The sequence below is a fragment of the Schistocerca nitens genome, chromosome 4, assembly GCF_023898315.1.
Source record: "Schistocerca nitens isolate TAMUIC-IGC-003100 chromosome 4, iqSchNite1.1, whole genome shotgun sequence".
NCBI lineage: Eukaryota > Metazoa > Arthropoda > Insecta > Orthoptera > Acrididae > Schistocerca > Schistocerca nitens.
Genome location: NC_064617.1, coordinates 719,289,982 through 719,308,217, shown reverse-complemented (window position 1 = coordinate 719,308,217; position 18,236 = coordinate 719,289,982). Strand labels below are relative to the sequence as shown.

General features: G+C 49.6%; 20 non-coding genes across 20 annotated transcripts; all 20 read right to left on the bottom strand.

Annotated features, from left to right (window-relative positions):
• Positions 1 to 3,105: 3,105 nt before the first annotated feature.
• On the bottom strand, positions 3,106 to 3,187 carry Trnas-cga (transfer RNA serine (anticodon CGA)). The gene has a single exon. It is a non-coding gene; the product is annotated as a tRNA-Ser (tRNA).
• A 138-nt stretch (positions 3,188 to 3,325) lies between these two features.
• Trnak-uuu (transfer RNA lysine (anticodon UUU)) lies at positions 3,326 to 3,398 on the bottom strand. The gene has a single exon. It is a non-coding gene; the product is annotated as a tRNA-Lys (tRNA).
• Positions 3,399 to 10,125: 6,727 nt separating this feature from the next.
• Trnas-cga (transfer RNA serine (anticodon CGA)) lies at positions 10,126 to 10,207 on the bottom strand. Its single transcript has one exon. It is a non-coding gene; the product is annotated as a tRNA-Ser (tRNA).
• A 138-nt stretch (positions 10,208 to 10,345) lies between these two features.
• On the bottom strand, positions 10,346 to 10,418 carry Trnak-uuu (transfer RNA lysine (anticodon UUU)). Its single transcript has one exon. It is a non-coding gene; the product is annotated as a tRNA-Lys (tRNA).
• A 344-nt stretch (positions 10,419 to 10,762) lies between these two features.
• On the bottom strand, positions 10,763 to 10,844 carry Trnas-aga (transfer RNA serine (anticodon AGA)). Its single transcript has one exon. It is a non-coding gene; the product is annotated as a tRNA-Ser (tRNA).
• Positions 10,845 to 11,581: 737 nt separating this feature from the next.
• Positions 11,582 to 11,663, bottom strand: Trnas-cga (transfer RNA serine (anticodon CGA)). The gene has a single exon. It is a non-coding gene; the product is annotated as a tRNA-Ser (tRNA).
• A 138-nt stretch (positions 11,664 to 11,801) lies between these two features.
• Trnak-uuu (transfer RNA lysine (anticodon UUU)) lies at positions 11,802 to 11,874 on the bottom strand. The gene has a single exon. It is a non-coding gene; the product is annotated as a tRNA-Lys (tRNA).
• Positions 11,875 to 12,218: 344 nt separating this feature from the next.
• On the bottom strand, positions 12,219 to 12,300 carry Trnas-aga (transfer RNA serine (anticodon AGA)). The gene has a single exon. It is a non-coding gene; the product is annotated as a tRNA-Ser (tRNA).
• Positions 12,301 to 13,037: 737 nt separating this feature from the next.
• Trnas-cga (transfer RNA serine (anticodon CGA)) lies at positions 13,038 to 13,119 on the bottom strand. Its single transcript has one exon. It is a non-coding gene; the product is annotated as a tRNA-Ser (tRNA).
• A 138-nt stretch (positions 13,120 to 13,257) lies between these two features.
• Trnak-uuu (transfer RNA lysine (anticodon UUU)) lies at positions 13,258 to 13,330 on the bottom strand. The gene has a single exon. It is a non-coding gene; the product is annotated as a tRNA-Lys (tRNA).
• Positions 13,331 to 13,674: 344 nt separating this feature from the next.
• On the bottom strand, positions 13,675 to 13,756 carry Trnas-aga (transfer RNA serine (anticodon AGA)). The gene has a single exon. It is a non-coding gene; the product is annotated as a tRNA-Ser (tRNA).
• Positions 13,757 to 14,482: 726 nt separating this feature from the next.
• On the bottom strand, positions 14,483 to 14,564 carry Trnas-cga (transfer RNA serine (anticodon CGA)). The gene has a single exon. It is a non-coding gene; the product is annotated as a tRNA-Ser (tRNA).
• A 138-nt stretch (positions 14,565 to 14,702) lies between these two features.
• Positions 14,703 to 14,775, bottom strand: Trnak-uuu (transfer RNA lysine (anticodon UUU)). The gene has a single exon. It is a non-coding gene; the product is annotated as a tRNA-Lys (tRNA).
• Positions 14,776 to 15,119: 344 nt separating this feature from the next.
• On the bottom strand, positions 15,120 to 15,201 carry Trnas-aga (transfer RNA serine (anticodon AGA)). The gene has a single exon. It is a non-coding gene; the product is annotated as a tRNA-Ser (tRNA).
• A 737-nt stretch (positions 15,202 to 15,938) lies between these two features.
• On the bottom strand, positions 15,939 to 16,020 carry Trnas-cga (transfer RNA serine (anticodon CGA)). Its single transcript has one exon. It is a non-coding gene; the product is annotated as a tRNA-Ser (tRNA).
• Positions 16,021 to 16,158: 138 nt separating this feature from the next.
• Positions 16,159 to 16,231, bottom strand: Trnak-uuu (transfer RNA lysine (anticodon UUU)). The gene has a single exon. It is a non-coding gene; the product is annotated as a tRNA-Lys (tRNA).
• A 344-nt stretch (positions 16,232 to 16,575) lies between these two features.
• Trnas-aga (transfer RNA serine (anticodon AGA)) lies at positions 16,576 to 16,657 on the bottom strand. The gene has a single exon. It is a non-coding gene; the product is annotated as a tRNA-Ser (tRNA).
• Positions 16,658 to 17,394: 737 nt separating this feature from the next.
• On the bottom strand, positions 17,395 to 17,476 carry Trnas-cga (transfer RNA serine (anticodon CGA)). The gene has a single exon. It is a non-coding gene; the product is annotated as a tRNA-Ser (tRNA).
• Positions 17,477 to 17,614: 138 nt separating this feature from the next.
• Trnak-uuu (transfer RNA lysine (anticodon UUU)) lies at positions 17,615 to 17,687 on the bottom strand. Its single transcript has one exon. It is a non-coding gene; the product is annotated as a tRNA-Lys (tRNA).
• A 344-nt stretch (positions 17,688 to 18,031) lies between these two features.
• On the bottom strand, positions 18,032 to 18,113 carry Trnas-aga (transfer RNA serine (anticodon AGA)). The gene has a single exon. It is a non-coding gene; the product is annotated as a tRNA-Ser (tRNA).
• Positions 18,114 to 18,236: the final 123 nt, after the last annotated feature.

Genomic DNA, 18,236 nt, shown 5'->3' with positions numbered 1-18,236 from the left:
CGCATTCTGCCCACGTATTGCGGAAGACTGTGTGACACCCGGGTTCCGGTAACCGCGCTACATTTAGTTTCCAGGGTCCCCTTGCCCTGTACGTCCCTTGTTTGGCTAAATTGACGGTACATATATATGCCACATGATCTGTAAAGACAGTCGGCCATAGCTCTGCCTGCAAAACATGTTCCCTCATACTTGATAATGCGTAAATTCTATCGATGCGGCTAGCTGAGTGGCCAGTAACGAATGTGAATCCTGGCCTGTCACCGTGTCGAAGCTCCCACGTGTCTATTAAATTCAACTCTTCAATGAGAGTGCGAAGCTCGGCGGACGAATTGAAGTTCGGCGTCTGGTCTTTGGGACTGAGGACACAGTTAAAGTCACCAGCGAATATAAGTTGTTCTGAAGGTGGTGTAAAAAGTGGCACAATGTCATCTTTAAAAAACTCTGCTCTCTGTCGTCGTCTCCCAGAGCCGGAAGGGGCGTAGAGATTGATAAATCTAGTAGTATTGATAGTAGTCGCTATACCTCTGCCAGACGCCAGGCGCTCGATATGTGACATCACTATCCCTTCCTTAGCCATGATCGCGGTCCCTGGATCAGTGCCATGTCCAGGATTAACGACGGCATTGTAGCCTGTGATACGGTCAAGGTTAATATTTGTCACTTCCTGCAGCATGATGAGATCAATATCAGCGGCATAGAGAAAATCTTGAAGATTTTTTAAGTTTAGTGGGCTACTGATCTTATTGATGTTCAATGTCGCAATTCGGTAAGCTTGCAAGGACGGCATGAGAACAGAGTTCTAGGTGACAATAAGCCAACTATGGATGTTAATGGCTAACATCATCTAAAAGAAGTCTACGTCATCAGCCACGGCGCCGACACCGGCGGTAGCCGTTTGCTGCTGGTTGGACACATCAGCTGGAGCTTCTGATAACGGACTATCTATACGTCGCCGATCCTGTACGAAATCTTCTTCCCGACCGCCCTCTTCCACGTCATCCGACCAATCACACTCGAACTTGTCCGCTTGCTTACCGCAAGCAGATAGCTTGGATACGTCAGGCACAGGGTTCTGATCCATTGTATCTGTTATCGCAGGGTCTCCTGAGGGTAAGCGTCCGTGATCAGTGTCCGATTCGTCCGTCCGGGATTTTTTTGTCGTTTTGCTGGTTGCCGACGACGGTGGTTCAGTCACTTCAGTCATTTTCTGTCGTACGTGGTCCGCTTTTTCACGCAATATTGGCGCCTTTGCTTCTGCCCCTTGATGTGCTAGCCGGCGTTTCTTCTGTGATTTGGGAGACCGCGGGGGCTGGTGGCCAGCCAGCTCGTTCGGCTCCACCCGGTCTACGTCGGACTTTTCTTCTCGAACCGAGACGCCCGCATGAATACTTTCGGTGTCCGGTCAGTGCCCCTGCTCCGAGGGAGTATTGTCCCCCTTCGAGGGGTGTGAAGAAGGAACAGTTGGTACGTCGTTCGTATCCATCGGCGTGACGCCTTCCTGCACTTCGCGCAAACTCGCTAGCGAAACATCGAAACTAGGTTCCGAGGTAACGTTAGCCCGGGCGGCGGCGACGTATGTTATAGGCAACGTAGACGTCGGGCCCTGCTGCCCACGCTCACCGGCCGGTATTTGTGCCACGCGCCGTTGGACACATTGAGCACGGATATGTTCGGTGGAACCACATCCCGCACAGGTTCTCGGCTGCCCATCATAAATCACTATGGCTCTGTAGCCACACACAGTGATGTAGGACGGAATGTGCTTCAACATATCAATCTTCACCTGCCGGACACCGTTTAACACGGGGAAAATGTGCATATTCGACCACTTGTCTGCCGTATTGCTGATGACCGTTCCATATTCCCTCAATTTGGCATTAATTTGATCAGCGGATATTTCGAATGGCAATTCAAAGATTCGAACAGTTCTCACACCAAGACCGGCAAGCGAAACTCTGACTTCACCAACATTGCCGTCAGAATGATTGAACTTTAAAACTCCTCCACAAGACTGAATGACCTGCTCGCATTTCTCGGGTCTGAACAATTTTAGGTAGACCGTACTGCTGACGATAGAAAGGTGAATGCCAACCATATCATCAATAGTGATTTTCATAACGTCTCTAATAAATAACTCAACTTCAAAGGACTTCGGCCGGGCATAGTTCGGGTCAAAACTCAATTTCAATGTGTCTTTCCGTATAAGTTGATCCATTATAATCGTTTGCAAGTCATCACTCCACACTACAACAACGCAACGAAGCGCACACTTACCAAACAGCACGCGACCGCCACAGGCGAGAGCGTAAACAACCTGCGTCCGACCGCTACGGCGGCTGCCGGCTGACTGGCCACTCGGCCACGACTGCCGGTCGCAGAAGCGTCTCTCGGCAAGTGCAACTTTTCAAGCAATCTGACGTAAGAACACGACATGGCCTCACTCGTTTCTGTAGTGCTTCCGTTGCCAGCACATTAGCCGTTACGACAGTGTATCAATTTTGGCCTGGACGGGGGTTTGAACCCGGGACCCTTTGGTTGAAAGTCTAGCGCTCTACCGGCTGAGCTACCCGGTCCCTCGGCCGAGCATTGTGGTACATGCTGCATGGTGTTTGAGTGATTCGCGTGTCGTAATTACTGGCTTATGGCTCCAATGGCGACTTCACCGACTTCCCACTGACGCACCGCTGACGCTACTTTTCTGTCGTCTTAAACGATGGACATACTTGCAAGCAGCTGCGAGATCTTAAGAAAGGAAAACGCTGCACCACTGCTTTTGCCACACTCGAATGAATTGAATTGCGATTCTTAACAAGAAATGAATGCTCGCTCTGTCCAACACTTTGAAGCACATCTGCGTACTCACGAACACGGCGACGGCGCGACAAAATGACGGGGGCGCGTTCGTGGGCCTGCGACTGATTTCTGCAGTACTAGCGTCCGTGCGAGGTAAACCGAGAGCCGCAACAGACAGCGGCCGTCGCGAAACAGTATTCTGAAACATAAATTTCCGTCTTGTTGAGAATGGTGTCACTGGTTTGGATCCGCTTTCACCCACGCATGTCACATGTGTGCGAAAATTTCTGCTCGTTTTTACGCAAAATCACACGCAGCCGGTAGGATTCGAACCTACGCTCCCAGAGGGAATCTGATTTCGAGTCAGACGCCTTAACCACTCGGCCACGACTGCCAGTAGCGGAAGATCCTCCCGACACATGCAACTGCTACTGTTTAAAGCACTGCAGTGCCAGGAAACGGCGTAGCAGCATTCTTTTCCGTAGTGCTTACACCGCTACGAGACGTGCGGCTACCAAGGTATTAAAATTTCCGCCCGAACAGGGACTTGAACCCTGGACCCTTAGGTTAAAAGCCTAATGCTCTACCGACTGAGCTATCCGGGCTCACGTTACCTGAACACCCCTCCCTTTAGGCATACTGACACATTGCCTCATGTCCTTTACTGTTGGGTAGTCGTTGCGTGGAGCTGTTACTATTAAAACGTCGTCTGACTGCTGTCTATAAACTCATTACGCTAGGGTCGTAACAGACTATCGAAGAAAGCTGACACACGATGTAAAGTGAAATTGCAGCAGTTTGTACGTCTCAGCAGAGGAGCTACGTGTTTTGTCGACACTCACTGGACAATTGTAAAATTCACAAGCGTCTCGAATGCAGTGTTTCCCACGTATTCGCTCATTTCACGGTTCCGTTGGAGATGTTCTTCACCTCTTGACACAAAAAAAGGACGCAGTCGGTAGGACTCGAACCTACGCTCCCAGAGGGAATCTGATTTCTAGTCAGACGCCTTAACCACTTTTTTTTTTTTTATATTTTTTTTTTTTTTTTTTTATTTTATTTTTGGGCCTCCATCCACCCCTTCTAGCCCGTCCTCACGCTCGCCAAAAGTGCCTTCATCGGCTCGGCTTCTCCGCCATTGGCAAAAATCTCCGTTGAAAGAAAAAATTAATCATGTAACAAATGGATGCTCTTCAGTATCCGTGTGGTGATTTGGTTAAGCCACTATATGTGATGTGGAAAATAAAGCAAATGATATCTTCTGCAGGAATGTTAGAAAACTCATCACCTTCCGAGGGAGACTGAATGTGTGAAAATAAACTTGTGATGCTGGAGTCTTCCACAGCAAGAAGGAACAACTCTTCCTCTGACAGGAGAAGGTCAAACATAACGTAAACACATCTTCTTTTCAATAAACGAATCTTACTAATTAAATAAACAAGAAAAGAATAATTTATAATTTGGATAGTAGATCTACAATTTTCGACGGTGATCTTGTAGAACAGTCTCGCATTGCTCTCGACAGAAGAGGCATCATCCCCCAAAGCGTCACCACTGTCGGGGTGGTCCGTTGCATGTTCGTGGCCGTTCGATCGCCGCAATCCGAATCCTAATTGCGACTATCATATTCGGGAAGGGGCCATCCATCAGAATTTTCGGACTGCGACGGCGCCCTGGAGGAATATCTCTCTACGTCAACGTTCGGAGGAGAAAGAAAGCATACTTTTCTCTATATTTGTCTATTCGTTGAAGTTGCTGGTGTTGAGTTATGAGGTAAAGCCAATAGTCTTCTTTATTTTTTTCTGGCACCGATAATATATAATACACCGTCTGACCTTGAAGCCAATTGACTGCTCGTCGTTTTGCCGGGGGGTAGGGAACGGCATCGGGAGTGAGGAGTCCAGCTGGAGTAATCATCCTAGGTGCAGTACGCAGCATACTTGAGAGCTTCCGTGCAAAGAGAAGCCAAATGTCTTTCACATTGTCGCATAGAAAGCGATGTTCGATGGTATCTAGTAGAGTACAGTGAACGCAGTTCGGAGTGTCTGCCAAGTGGATCATGTGTAGTTTTGAATTTGTCGGTATGATCCTATTGACCGCCATGTACCATGTAGACCGCACCTGCGATGGTAAGTGTGCGTCATGAATGTTTTCCCAGATCTTAGCCCAGTTGCAGTCTCTATACTTCACTTCTATTCTGTTGCGCGGCTTACTGTCCGTCAGGCAGCTGTAAAGTGCTTTGACCCTGTAAAGATCATTCGCGGGTATGTTGCTTTGAATATAGCTGTATTCGAGGAAAAAAGTACTAAAGTGGCAAAATGCAGTCGGGATGTGACTTACGTTTACCGGAGGCATCATGCTGGCAGGTGCAATTTCATTGAGAAGGTGGGCCGTTAGGGAATTTGGTGAACGTTGCCATTGTTTATACATGTTTCTGATATATAATGCTTTCGCTTTGTGGTAAACATCAGTCAGATTTAGGCCGCCCTTTCCCAAGGGGAGCGTCAAGGTTGCAAATGGGACTTTGAAAATGTGTCCCCTAGTGACAAAGTGTCCGAGCGCTGCGAGCATTCGTTGTGCTATGACCTTTGGTAGTGGCAGGATTTGCGCGACATAATTCACTTTAGAAACAATGTATGTATTGACTAAAAGCACTCTTTGTATGGCGTTGAGATTGCGCAAATGATGTTGCCGTATGCCGGCCCGAATTTGTGCCAATAATTTTCGATAATTAAGAGCAGACGTGCAGCGGATGGTGCGCGCGTATTCAATGCCGAGACATTTAAATGTTGTCATTCTTTTTAGTGATTGGCTATTGCCAAGTTCGAGTCCCCTACCAAGTTCCATAATGCCAGACTTTTGACAGTTGACTTTCGCTCCTGATGCGGCTGCATAAGTGGATATCAGCTGAAACGCGCGTTCCAAATCTTCATCTTTCGTCACCACGAAACTGACGTCATCCGCAAATGCCTGGCATACGATCTTCTGGCCATGTATGCGTATTCCCGGAAGGTCTTGCGCCAGGGAGAACAGTAAGGGTTCAAGAGCAACTGCAAACAAAGCCATTGACATCGGGCAACCTTGTCGCACCGACCGAGTGATGTTAATAGGTTTACTGAGTTGACCGTTGAGACAGATCTTGGACGTACCGTTTCGCAGCAGCAGTGTAACAGTGTCAACAACTTTCCGTGGAAAATTCATTGCTTCCATCACGCACAGAAGATATGAGTGACTGATTTTATCGAATGCTTTCTCAAAATCTAACGAGACTAGAGCGCATCGCATTTCGCAAGCGGCGGCTGTAGCTATGATATCTCGATATGCAGTTAACGTCTGCTGTATGTTTCTAGTGTTCCCAACGCTCGTCTGGTAGGCCCCCGTGACAGTACTAAGTACCGTACGGAATCGCTGCATCATGACCCGCGCGAATATCTTATAATCGGTATTAAGTAATGTAAGCGGTCGGAGATTGTCGACTGTCTTTCCCGCTGGGGTTTTGGGTACCAAAACCACTATGCCCTCACAGAAGTCCCTTAGGACATCACTTCCAGCATTGAAGATATCATTACAGACCAAGGTCAACTTTGGAACTAAATGGTGACGAAAGGTTCGATAAAACTCAGCCGGTAATCCGTCGGGGCCAGGCGATTTATTCTGTGGGCTCCCTCGAATGGCGTCCTCTACTTCATCTTCAGTGATGACTGCAGCGAGGCCGTCTGCTTCTGCCGTGCTCAATGTCGCAAAACGGCGTGTCAGAAGGGCTTGCTGCGCCGCCATATCCACTGGGTGTTCCGTTAACTGTGCTGTGAAATGTTTATAAATCTCGTCTCGTATGTCGCGCTGTTGGTTTAAGAGTCGACCATCTGCAGTGTGCAGTTCTGTCAATATCTTTCTGCGCCCCCTTTTCTGTTCGCGAATAACATGATACATTGATGTCGTTTCGTCCTGTACAGCGTTTTGCAGACGTGTCCTGACTTTACAGCCTTCCAATTGCTTCCGTTTGAGGGTTAGAATCGTAGCCTGTATTCTTTTAATATGCATACGATTTGCTATTACTGTTGCATCTTCTCGATATAAATCTCTTAAACACTGAAAGTAAAATTCCAGGGTTTGCTTCTGCCAGGCACATCGATCTCGGGAATAACTCTTCATCGCTTTTGTTAAGGCGGGTTTCGCACATTGGACCCACCACGTAATGGCAGAATCGTACGCGGGAAACTTTCGTTCGCATTCTGCCCACGTATTGCGGAAGACTGTGTGACACCCGGGTTCCGGTAACCGCGCTACATTTAGTTTCCAGGGTCCCCTTGCCCTGTACGTCCCTTGTTTGGCTAAATTGACGGTACATATATATGCCACATGATCTGTAAAGACAGTCGGCCATAGCTCTGCCTGCAAAACATGTTCCCTCATACTTGATAATGCGTAAATTCTATCGATGCGGCTAGCTGAGTGGCCAGTAACGAATGTGAATCCTGGCCTGTCACCGTGTCGAAGCTCCCACGTGTCTATTAAATTCAACTCTTCAATGAGAGTGCGAAGCTCGGCGGACGAATTGAAGTTCGGCGTCTGGTCTTTGGGACTGAGGACACAGTTAAAGTCACCAGCGAATATAAGTTGTTCTGAAGGTGGTGTAAAAAGTGGCACAATGTCATCTTTAAAAAACTCTGCTCTCTGTCGTCGTCTCCCAGAGCCGGAAGGGGCGTAGAGATTGATAAATCTAGTAGTATTGATAGTAGTCGCTATACCTCTGCCAGACGCCAGGCGCTCGATATGTGACATCACTATCCCTTCCTTAGCCATGATCGCGGTCCCTGGATCAGTGCCATGTCCAGGATTAACGACGGCATTGTAGCCTGTGATACGGTCAAGGTTAATATTTGTCACTTCCTGCAGCATGATGAGATCAATATCAGCGGCATAGAGAAAATCTTGAAGATTTTTTAAGTTTAGTGGGCTACTGATCTTATTGATGTTCAATGTCGCAATTCGGTAAGCTTGCAAGGACGGCATGAGAACAGAGTTCTAGGTGACAATAAGCCAACTATGGATGTTAATGGCTAACATCATCTAAAAGAAGTCTACGTCATCAGCCACGGCGCCGACACCGGCGGTAGCCGTTTGCTGCTGGTTGGACACATCAGCTGGAGCTTCTGATAACGGACTATCTATACGTCGCCGATCCTGTACGAAATCTTCTTCCCGACCGCCCTCTTCCACGTCATCCGACCAATCACACTCGAACTTGTCCGCTTGCTTACCGCAAGCAGATAGCTTGGATACGTCAGGCACAGGGTTCTGATCCATTGTATCTGTTATCGCAGGGTCTCCTGAGGGTAAGCGTCCGTGATCAGTGTCCGATTCGTCCGTCCGGGATTTTTTTGTCGTTTTGCTGGTTGCCGACGACGGTGGTTCAGTCACTTCAGTCATTTTCTGTCGTACGTGGTCCGCTTTTTCACGCAATATTGGCGCCTTTGCTTCTGCCCCTTGATGTGCTAGCCGGCGTTTCTTCTGTGATTTGGGAGACCGCGGGGGCTGGTGGCCAGCCAGCTCGTTCGGCTCCACCCGGTCTACGTCGGACTTTTCTTCTCGAACCGAGACGCCCGCATGAATACTTTCGGTGTCCGGTCAGTGCCCCTGCTCCGAGGGAGTATTGTCCCCCTTCGAGGGGTGTGAAGAAGGAACAGTTGGTACGTCGTTCGTATCCATCGGCGTGACGCCTTCCTGCACTTCGCGCAAACTCGCTAGCGAAACATCGAAACTAGGTTCCGAGGTAACGTTAGCCCGGGCGGCGGCGACGTATGTTATAGGCAACGTAGACGTCGGGCCCTGCTGCCCACGCTCACCGGCCGGTATTTGTGCCACGCGCCGTTGGACACATTGAGCACGGATATGTTCGGTGGAACCACATCCCGCACAGGTTCTCGGCTGCCCATCATAAATCACTATGGCTCTGTAGCCACACACAGTGATGTAGGACGGAATGTGCTTCAACATATCAATCTTCACCTGCCGGACACCGTTTAACACGGGGAAAATGTGCATATTCGACCACTTGTCTGCCGTATTGCTGATGACCGTTCCATATTCCCTCAATTTGGCATTAATTTGATCAGCGGATATTTCGAATGGCAATTCAAAGATTCGAACAGTTCTCACACCAAGACCGGCAAGCGAAACTCTGACTTCACCAACATTGCCGTCAGAATGATTGAACTTTAAAACTCCTCCACAAGACTGAATGACCTGCTCGCATTTCTCGGGTCTGAACAATTTTAGGTAGACCGTACTGCTGACGATAGAAAGGTGAATGCCAACCATATCATCAATAGTGATTTTCATAACGTCTCTAATAAATAACTCAACTTCAAAGGACTTCGGCCGGGCATAGTTCGGGTCAAAACTCAATTTCAATGTGTCTTTCCGTATAAGTTGATCCATTATAATCGTTTGCAAGTCATCACTCCACACTACAACAACGCAACGAAGCGCACACTTACCAAACAGCACGCGACCGCCACAGGCGAGAGCGTAAACAACCTGCGTCCGACCGCTACGGCGGCTGCCGGCTGACTGGCCACTCGGCCACGACTGCCGGTCGCAGAAGCGTCTCTCGGCAAGTGCAACTTTTCAAGCAATCTGACGTAAGAACACGACATGGCCTCACTCGTTTCTGTAGTGCTTCCGTTGCCAGCACATTAGCCGTTACGACAGTGTATCAATTTTGGCCTGGACGGGGGTTTGAACCCGGGACCCTTTGGTTGAAAGTCTAGCGCTCTACCGGCTGAGCTACCCGGTCCCTCGGCCGAGCATTGTGGTACATGCTGAATGGTGTTTGAGTGATTCGCGTGTCGTAATTACTGGCTTACGGCTCCAATGGCGACTTCACCGACTTCCCACTGACGCACCGCTGACGCTACTTTTCTGTCGTCTTAAACGATGGACATACTTGCAAGCAGCTGCGAGATCTTAAGAAAGGAAAACGCTGCACCACTGCTTTTGCCACACTCGAATGAATTTAATTGCGATTCTTAAAAAGAAATGAATGCTCGCTCTGTCCAACACTTTGAAGCACATCTGCGTAGTCACGAACACGGCGACGGCGCGACAAAATGACGGGGGCGCGTTCGTGGGCCTGCGACTGATTTCTGCAAGTACTAGCGTCCGTGCGAGGTGAACCGAGAGCCGCAACAGACAGCGGCCGTCGCGAAACAGTATTCTGAAACATAAATTTCCGTCTTGTTGAGAATGGTGTCACTGGTTTGGATCCGCTTTCACCCACGCATGTCACATGTGTGCGAAAATTTCTGCTCGTTTTTACGCAAAATCACACGCAGCCGGTAGGATTCGAACCTACGCTCCCAGAGGGAATCTGATTTCGAGTCAGACGCCTTAACCACTCGGCCACGACTGCCAGTAGCGGAAGATCCTCCCGACACATGCAACTGCTACTGTTTAAAGCACTGCAGTGCCAGGAAACGGCGTAGCAGCATTCTTTTCCGTAGTGCTTACACCGCTACGAGACGTGCGGCTACCAAGGTATTAAAATTTCCGCCCGAACAGGGACTTGAACCCTGGACCCTTAGGTTAAAAGCCTAATGCTCTACCGACTGAGCTATCCGGGCTCACGTTACCTGAACACCCCTCCCTTTAGGCATATTGACACATTGCCTCATGTCCTTTACTGTTGGGTGGTCGTTGCGTGGAGCTGTTACTATTAAAACGTCGTCTGACTGCTGTCTATAAACTCATTACGCTAGGGTCGTAACAGACTATCGAAGAAAGCTGACACACGATGTAAAGTGAAATTGCAGCAGTTTGTACGTCTCAGCAGAGGAGCTACGTGTTTTGTCGACACTCACTGGACAATTGTAAAATTCACAAGCGTCTCGAATGCAGTGTTTCCCACGTATTCGCTCATTTCACGGTTCCGTTGGAGATGTTCTTCACCTCTTGACACAAAAAAGGACGCAGTCGGTAGGACCCGAACCTACGCTCCCAGAGGGAATCTGATTTCTAGTCAGACGCCTTAACCACTCGGCCACGACTGCCGGTCGCAGAAGCGTCTCTCGGCAAGTGCAACTTTTCAAGCAATCTGACGTAAGAACACGACATGGCCTCACTCGTTTCTGTAGTGCTTCCGTTGCCAGCACATTAGCCGTTACGACAGTGTATCAATTTTGGCCTGGACGGGGGTTTGAACCCGGGACCCTTTGGTTGAAAGTCTAGCGCTCTACCGGCTGAGCTACCCGGTCCCTCGGCCGAGCATTGTGGTACATGCTGAATGGTGTTTGAGTGATTCGCGTGTCGTAATTACTGGCTTACGGCTCCAATGGCGACTTCACCGACTTCCCACTGACGCACCGCTGACGCTACTTTTCTGTCGTCTTAAACGATGGACATACTTGCAAGCAGCTGCGAGATCTTAAGAAAGGAAAACGCTGCACCACTGCTTTTGCCACACTCGAATGAATTTAATTGCGATTCTTAAAAAGAAATGAATGCTCGCTCTGTCCAACACTTTGAAGCACATCTGCGTAGTCACGAACACGGCGACGGCGCGACAAAATGACGGGGGCGCGTTCGTGGGCCTGCGACTGATTTCTGCAAGTACTAGCGTCCGTGCGAGGTGAACCGAGAGCCGCAACAGACAGCGGCCGTCGCGAAACAGTATTCTGAAACATAAATTTCCGTCTTGTTGAGAATGGTGTCACTGGTTTGGATCCGCTTTCACCCACGCATGTCACATGTGTGCGAAAATTTCTGCTCGTTTTTACGCAAAATCACACGCAGCCGGTAGGATTCGAACCTACGCTCCCAGAGGGAATCTGATTTCGAGTCAGACGCCTTAACCACTCGGCCACGACTGCCAGTAGCGGAAGATCCTCCCGACACATGCAACTGCTACTGTTTAAAGCACTGCAGTGCCAGGAAACGGCGTAGCAGCATTCTTTTCCGTAGTGCTTACACCGCTACGAGACGTGCGGCTACCAAGGTATTAAAATTTCCGCCCGAACAGGGACTTGAACCCTGGACCCTTAGGTTAAAAGCCTAATGCTCTACCGACTGAGCTATCCGGGCTCACGTTACCTGAACACCCCTCCCTTTAGGCATATTGACACATTGCCTCATGTCCTTTACTGTTGGGTGGTCGTTGCGTGGAGCTGTTACTATTAAAACGTCGTCTGACTGCTGTCTATAAACTCATTACGCTAGGGTCGTAACAGACTATCGAAGAAAGCTGACACACGATGTAAAGTGAAATTGCAGCAGTTTGTACGTCTCAGCAGAGGAGCTACGTGTTTTGTCGACACTCACTGGACAATTGTAAAATTCACAAGCGTCTCGAATGCAGTGTTTCCCACGTATTCGCTCATTTCACGGTTCCGTTGGAGATGTTCTTCACCTCTTGACACAAAAAAGGACGCAGTCGGTAGGACCCGAACCTACGCTCCCAGAGGGAATCTGATTTCTAGTCAGACGCCTTAACCACTCGGCCGCGACTGCCGGTCGCAGAAGCGTCTCTCGGCAAGTGCAACTTTTCAAGCAATCTGACGTAAGAACACGACATGGCCTCACTCGTTTCTGTAGTGCTTCCGTTGCCAGCACATTAGCCGTTACGACAGTGTATCAATTTTGGCCTGGACGGGGGTTTGAACCCGGGACCCTTTGGTTGAAAGTCTAGCGCTCTACCGGCTGAGCTACCCGGTCCCTCGGCCGAGCATTGTGGTACATGCTGAATGGTGTTTGAGTGATTCGCGTGTCGTAATTACTGGCTTACGGCTCCAATGGCGACTTCACCGACTTCCCACTGACGCACCGCTGACGCTACTTTTCTGTCGTCTTAAACGATGGACATACTTGCAAGCAGCTGCGAGATCTTAAGAAAGGAAAACGCTGCACCACTGCTTTTGCCACACTCGAATGAATTTAATTGCGATTCTTAAAAAGAAATGAATGCTCGCTCTGTCCAACACTTTGAAGCACATCTGCGTAGTCACGAACACGGCGACGGCGCGACAAAATGACGGGGGCGCGTTCGTGGGCCTGCGACTGATTTCTGCAAGTACTAGCGTCCGTGCGAGGTGAACCGAGAGCCGCAACAGACAGCGGCCGTCGCGAAACAGTATTCTGAAACATAAATTTCCGTCTTGTTGAGAATGGTGTCACTGGTTTGGATCCGCTTTCACCCACGCATGTCACATGTGTGCGAAAATTTCTGCTCGTTTTTACGCAAAATCACACGCAGCCGGTAGGATTCGAACCTACGCTCCCAGAGGGAATCTGATTTCGAGTCAGACGCCTTAACCACTCGGCCACGACTGCCAGTAGCGGAAGATCCTCCCGACACATGCAACTGCTACTGTTTAAAGCACTGCAGTGCCAGGAAACGGCGTAGCAGCATTCTTTTCCGTAGTGCTTACACCGCTACGAGACGTGCGGCTACCAAGGTATTAAAATTTCCGCCCGAACAGGGACTTGAACCCTGGACCCTTAGGTTAAAAGCCTAATGCTCTACCGACTGAGCTATCCGGGCTCACGTTACCTGAACACCCCTCCCTTTAGGCATATTGACACATTGCCTCATGTCCTTTACTGTTGGGTGGTCGTTGCGTGGAGCTGTTACTATTAAAACGTCGTCTGACTGCTGTCTATAAACTCATTACGCTAGGGTCGTAACAGACTATCGAAGAAAGCTGACACACGATGTAAAGTGAAATTGCAGCAGTTTGTACGTCTCAGCAGAGGAGCTACGTGTTTTGTCGACACTCACTGGACAATTGTAAAATTCACAAGCGTCTCGAATGCAGTGTTTCCCACGTATTCGCTCATTTCACGGTTCCGTTGGAGATGTTCTTCACCTCTTGACACAAAAAAGGACGCAGTCGGTAGGACCCGAACCTACGCTCCCAGAGGGAATCTGATTTCTAGTCAGACGCCTTAACCACTCGGCCGCGACTGCCGGTCGCAGAAGCGTCTCTCGGCAAGTGCAACTTTTCAAGCAATCTGACGTAAGAACACGACATGGCCTCACTCGTTTCTGTAGTGCTTCCGTTGCCAGCACATTAGCCGTTACGACAGTGTATCAATTTTGGCCTGGACGGGGGTTTGAACCCGGGACCCTTTGGTTGAAAGTCTAGCGCTCTACCGGCTGAGCTACCCGGTCCCTCGGCCGAGCATTGTGGTACATGCTGAATGGTGTTTGAGTGATTCGCGTGTCGTAATTACTGGCTTACGGCTCCAATGGCGACTTCACCGACTTCCCACTGACGCTACTTTTCTGTCGTCTTAAACGATGGACATACTTGCAAGCAGCTGCGAGATCTTAAGAAAGGAAAACGCTGCACCACTGCTTTTGCCACACTCGAATGAATTTAATTGCGATTCTTAAAAAGAAATGAATGCTCGCTCTGTCCAACACTTTGAAGCACATCTGCGTAGTCACGAACACGGCGACGGCGCGACAAAATGACGGGGGCGCGTTCGTGGGCCTGCGACTGATTTCTGCAAGTACTAGCGTCCGTGCGAGGTGAACCGAGAGCCGCAACAGACAGCGGCCGTCGCGAAACAGTATTCTGAAACATAAATTTCCGTCTTGTTGAGAATGGTGTCACTGGTTTGGATCCGCTTTCACCCACGCATGTCACATGTGTGCGAAAATTTCTGCTCGTTTTTACGCAAAATCACACGCAGCCGGTAGGATTCGAACCTACGCTCCCAGAGGGAATCTGATTTCGAGTCAGACGCCTTAACCACTCGGCCACGACTGCCAGTAGCGGAAGATCCTCCCGACACATGCAACTGCTACTGTTTAAAGCACTGCAGTGCCAGGAAACGGCGTAGCAGCATTCTTTTCCGTAGTGCTTACACCGCTACGAGACGTGCGGCTACCAAGGTATTAAAATTTCCGCCCGAACAGGGACTTGAACCCTGGACCCTTAGGTTAAAAGCCTAATGCTCTACCGACTGAGCTATCCGGGCTCACGTTACCTGAACACCCCTCCCTTTAGGCATATTGACACATTGCCTCATGTCCTTTACTGTTGGGTGGTCGTTGCGTGGAGCTGTTACTATTAAAACGTCGTCTGACTGCTGTCTATAAACTCATTACGCTAGGGTCGTAACAGACTATCGAAGAAAGCTGACACACGATGTAAAGTGAAATTGCAGCAGTTTGTACGTCTCAGCAGAGGAGCTACGTGTTTTGTCGACACTCACTGGACAATTGTAAAATTCACAAGCGTCTCGAATGCAGTGTTTCCCACGTATTCGCTCATTTCACGGTTCCGTTGGAGATGTTCTTCACCTCTTGACACAAAAAAGGACGCAGTCGGTAGGACCCGAACCTACGCTCCCAGAGGGAATCTGATTTCTAGTCAGACGCCTTAACCACTCGGCCGCGACTGCCGGTCGCAGAAGCGTCTCTCGGCAAGTGCAACTTTTCAAGCAATCTGACGTAAGAACACGACATGGCCTCACTCGTTTCTGTAGTGCTTCCGTTGCCAGCACATTAGCCGTTACGACAGTGTATCAATTTTGGCCTGGACGGGGGTTTGAACCCGGGACCCTTTGGTTGAAAGTCTAGCGCTCTACCGGCTGAGCTACCCGGTCCCTCGGCCGAGCATTGTGGTACATGCTGAATGGTGTTTGAGTGATTCGCGTGTCGTAATTACTGGCTTACGGCTCCAATGGCGACTTCACCGACTTCCCACTGACGCACCGCTGACGCTACTTTTCTGTCGTCTTAAACGATGGACATACTTGCAAGCAGCTGCGAGATCTTAAGAAAGGAAAACGCTGCACCACTGCTTTTGCCACACTCGAATGAATTTAATTGCGATTCTTAAAAAGAAATGAATGCTCGCTCTGTCCAACACTTTGAAGCACATCTGCGTAGTCACGAACACGGCGACGGCGCGACAAAATGACGGGGGCGCGTTCGTGGGCCTGCGACTGATTTCTGCAAGTACTAGCGTCCGTGCGAGGTGAACCGAGAGCCGCAACAGACAGCGGCCGTCGCGAAACAGTATTCTGAAACATAAATTTCCGTCTTGTTGAGAATGGTGTCACTGGTTTGGATCCGCTTTCACCCACGCATGTCACATGTGTGCGAAAATTTCTGCTCGTTTTTACGCAAAATCACACGCAGCCGGTAGGATTCGAACCTACGCTCCCAGAGGGAATCTGATTTCGAGTCAGACGCCTTAACCACTCGGCCACGACTGCCAGTAGCGGAAGATCCTCCCGACACATGCAACTGCTACTGTTTAAAGCACTGCAGTGCCAGGAAACGGCGTAGCAGCATTCTTTTCCGTAGTGCTTACACCGCTACGAGACGTGCGGCTACCAAGGTATTAAAATTTCCGCCCGAACAGGGACTTGAACCCTGGACCCTTAGGTTAAAAGCCTAATGCTCTACCGACTGAGCTATCCGTGCTCACGTTACCTGAACACCCCTCCCTTTAGGCATATTGACACATTGCCTCATGTCCTTTACTGTTGGGTGGTCGTTGCGTGGAGCTGTTACTATTAAAACGTCGTCTGACTGCTGTCTATAAACTCATTACGCTAGGGTCGTAACAGACTATCGAAGAAAGCTGACACACGATGTAAAGTGAAATTGCAGCAGTTTGTACGTCTCAGCAGAGGAGCTACGTGTTTTGTCGACACTCACTGGACAATTGTAAAATTCACAAGCGTCTCGAATGCAGTGTTTCCCACGTATTCGCTCATTTCACGGTTCCGTTGGAGATGTTCTTCACCTCTTGACACAAAAAAGGACGCAGTCGGTAGGACCCGAACCTACGCTCCCAGAGGGAATCTGATTTCTAGTCAGACGCCTTAACCACTCGGCCGCGACTGCCGGTCGCAGAAGCGTCTCTCGGCAAGTGCAACTTTTCAAGCAATCTGACGTAAGAACACGACATGGCCTCACTCGTTTCTGTAGTGCTTCCGTTGCCAGCACATTAGCCGTTACGACAGTGTATCAATTTTGGCCTGGACGGGGGTTTGAACCCGGGACCCTTTGGTTGAAAGTCTAGCGCTCTACCGGCTGAGCTACCCGGTCCCTCGGCCGAGCATTGTGGTACATGCTGAATGGTGTTTGAGTGATTCGCGTGTCGTAATTACTGGCTTACGGCTCCAATGGCGACTTCACCGACTTCCCACTGACGCACCGCTGACGCTACTTTTCTGTCGTCTTAAACGATGGACATACTTGCAAGCAGCTGCGAGATCTTAAGAAAGGAAAACGCTGCACCACTGCTTTTGCCACACTCGAATGAATTTAATTGCGATTCTTAAAAAGAAATGAATGCTCGCTCTGTCCAACACTTTGAAGCACATCTGCGTAGTCACGAACACGGCGACGGCGCGACAAAATGACGGGGGCGCGTTCGTGGGCCTGCGACTGATTTCTGCAAGTACTAGCGTCCGTGCGAGGTGAACCGAGAGCCGCAACAGACAGCGGCCGTCGCGAAACAGTATTCTGAAACATAAATTTCCGTCTTGTTGAGAATGGTGTCACTGGTTTGGATCCGCTTTCACCCACGCATGTCACATGTGTGCGAAAATTTCTGCTCGTTTTTACGCAAAATCACACGCAGCCGGTAGGATTCGAACCTACGCTCCCAGAGGGAATCTGATTTCGAGTCAGACGCCTTAACCACTCGGCCACGACTGCCAGTAGCGGAAGATCCTCCCGACACATGCAACTGCTACTGTTTAAAGCACTGCAGTGCCAGGAAACGGCGTAGCAGCATTCTTTTCCGTAGTGCTTACACCGCTACGAGACGTGCGGCTACCAAGGTATTAAAATTTCCGCCCGAACAGGGACTTGAACCCTGGACCCTTAGGTTAAAAGCCTAATGCTCTACCGACTGAGCTATCCGGGCTCACGTTACCTGAACACCCCTCCCTTTAGGCATATTGACACATTGCCTCATGTCCTTTACTGTTGGGTGGTCGTTGCGTGGAGCTGTTACTATTAAAACGTCGTCTGACTGCTGTCTATAAACTCATTACGCTAGGGTCGTAACAGACTATCGAAGAAAGCTGACACACGATGTAAAGTGAAATTGCAGCAGTTTGTACGTCTCAGCAGAGGAGCTACGTGTTTTGTCGACACTCACTGGACAATTGTAAAATTCACAAGCGTCTCGAATGCAGTGTTTCCCACGTATTCGCTCATTTCACGGTTCCGTTGGAGATGTTCTTCACCTCTTGACACAAAAAAGGACGCAGTCGGTAGGACCCGAACCTACGCTCCCAGAGGGAATCTGATTTCTAGTCAGACGCCTTAACCACTCGGCCGCGACTGCCGGTCGCAGAAGCGTCTCTCGGCAAGTGCAACTTTTCAAGCAATCTGACGTAAGAACACGACATGGCCTCACTCGTTTCTGTAGTGCTTCCGTTGCCAGCACATTAGCCGTTACGACAGTGTA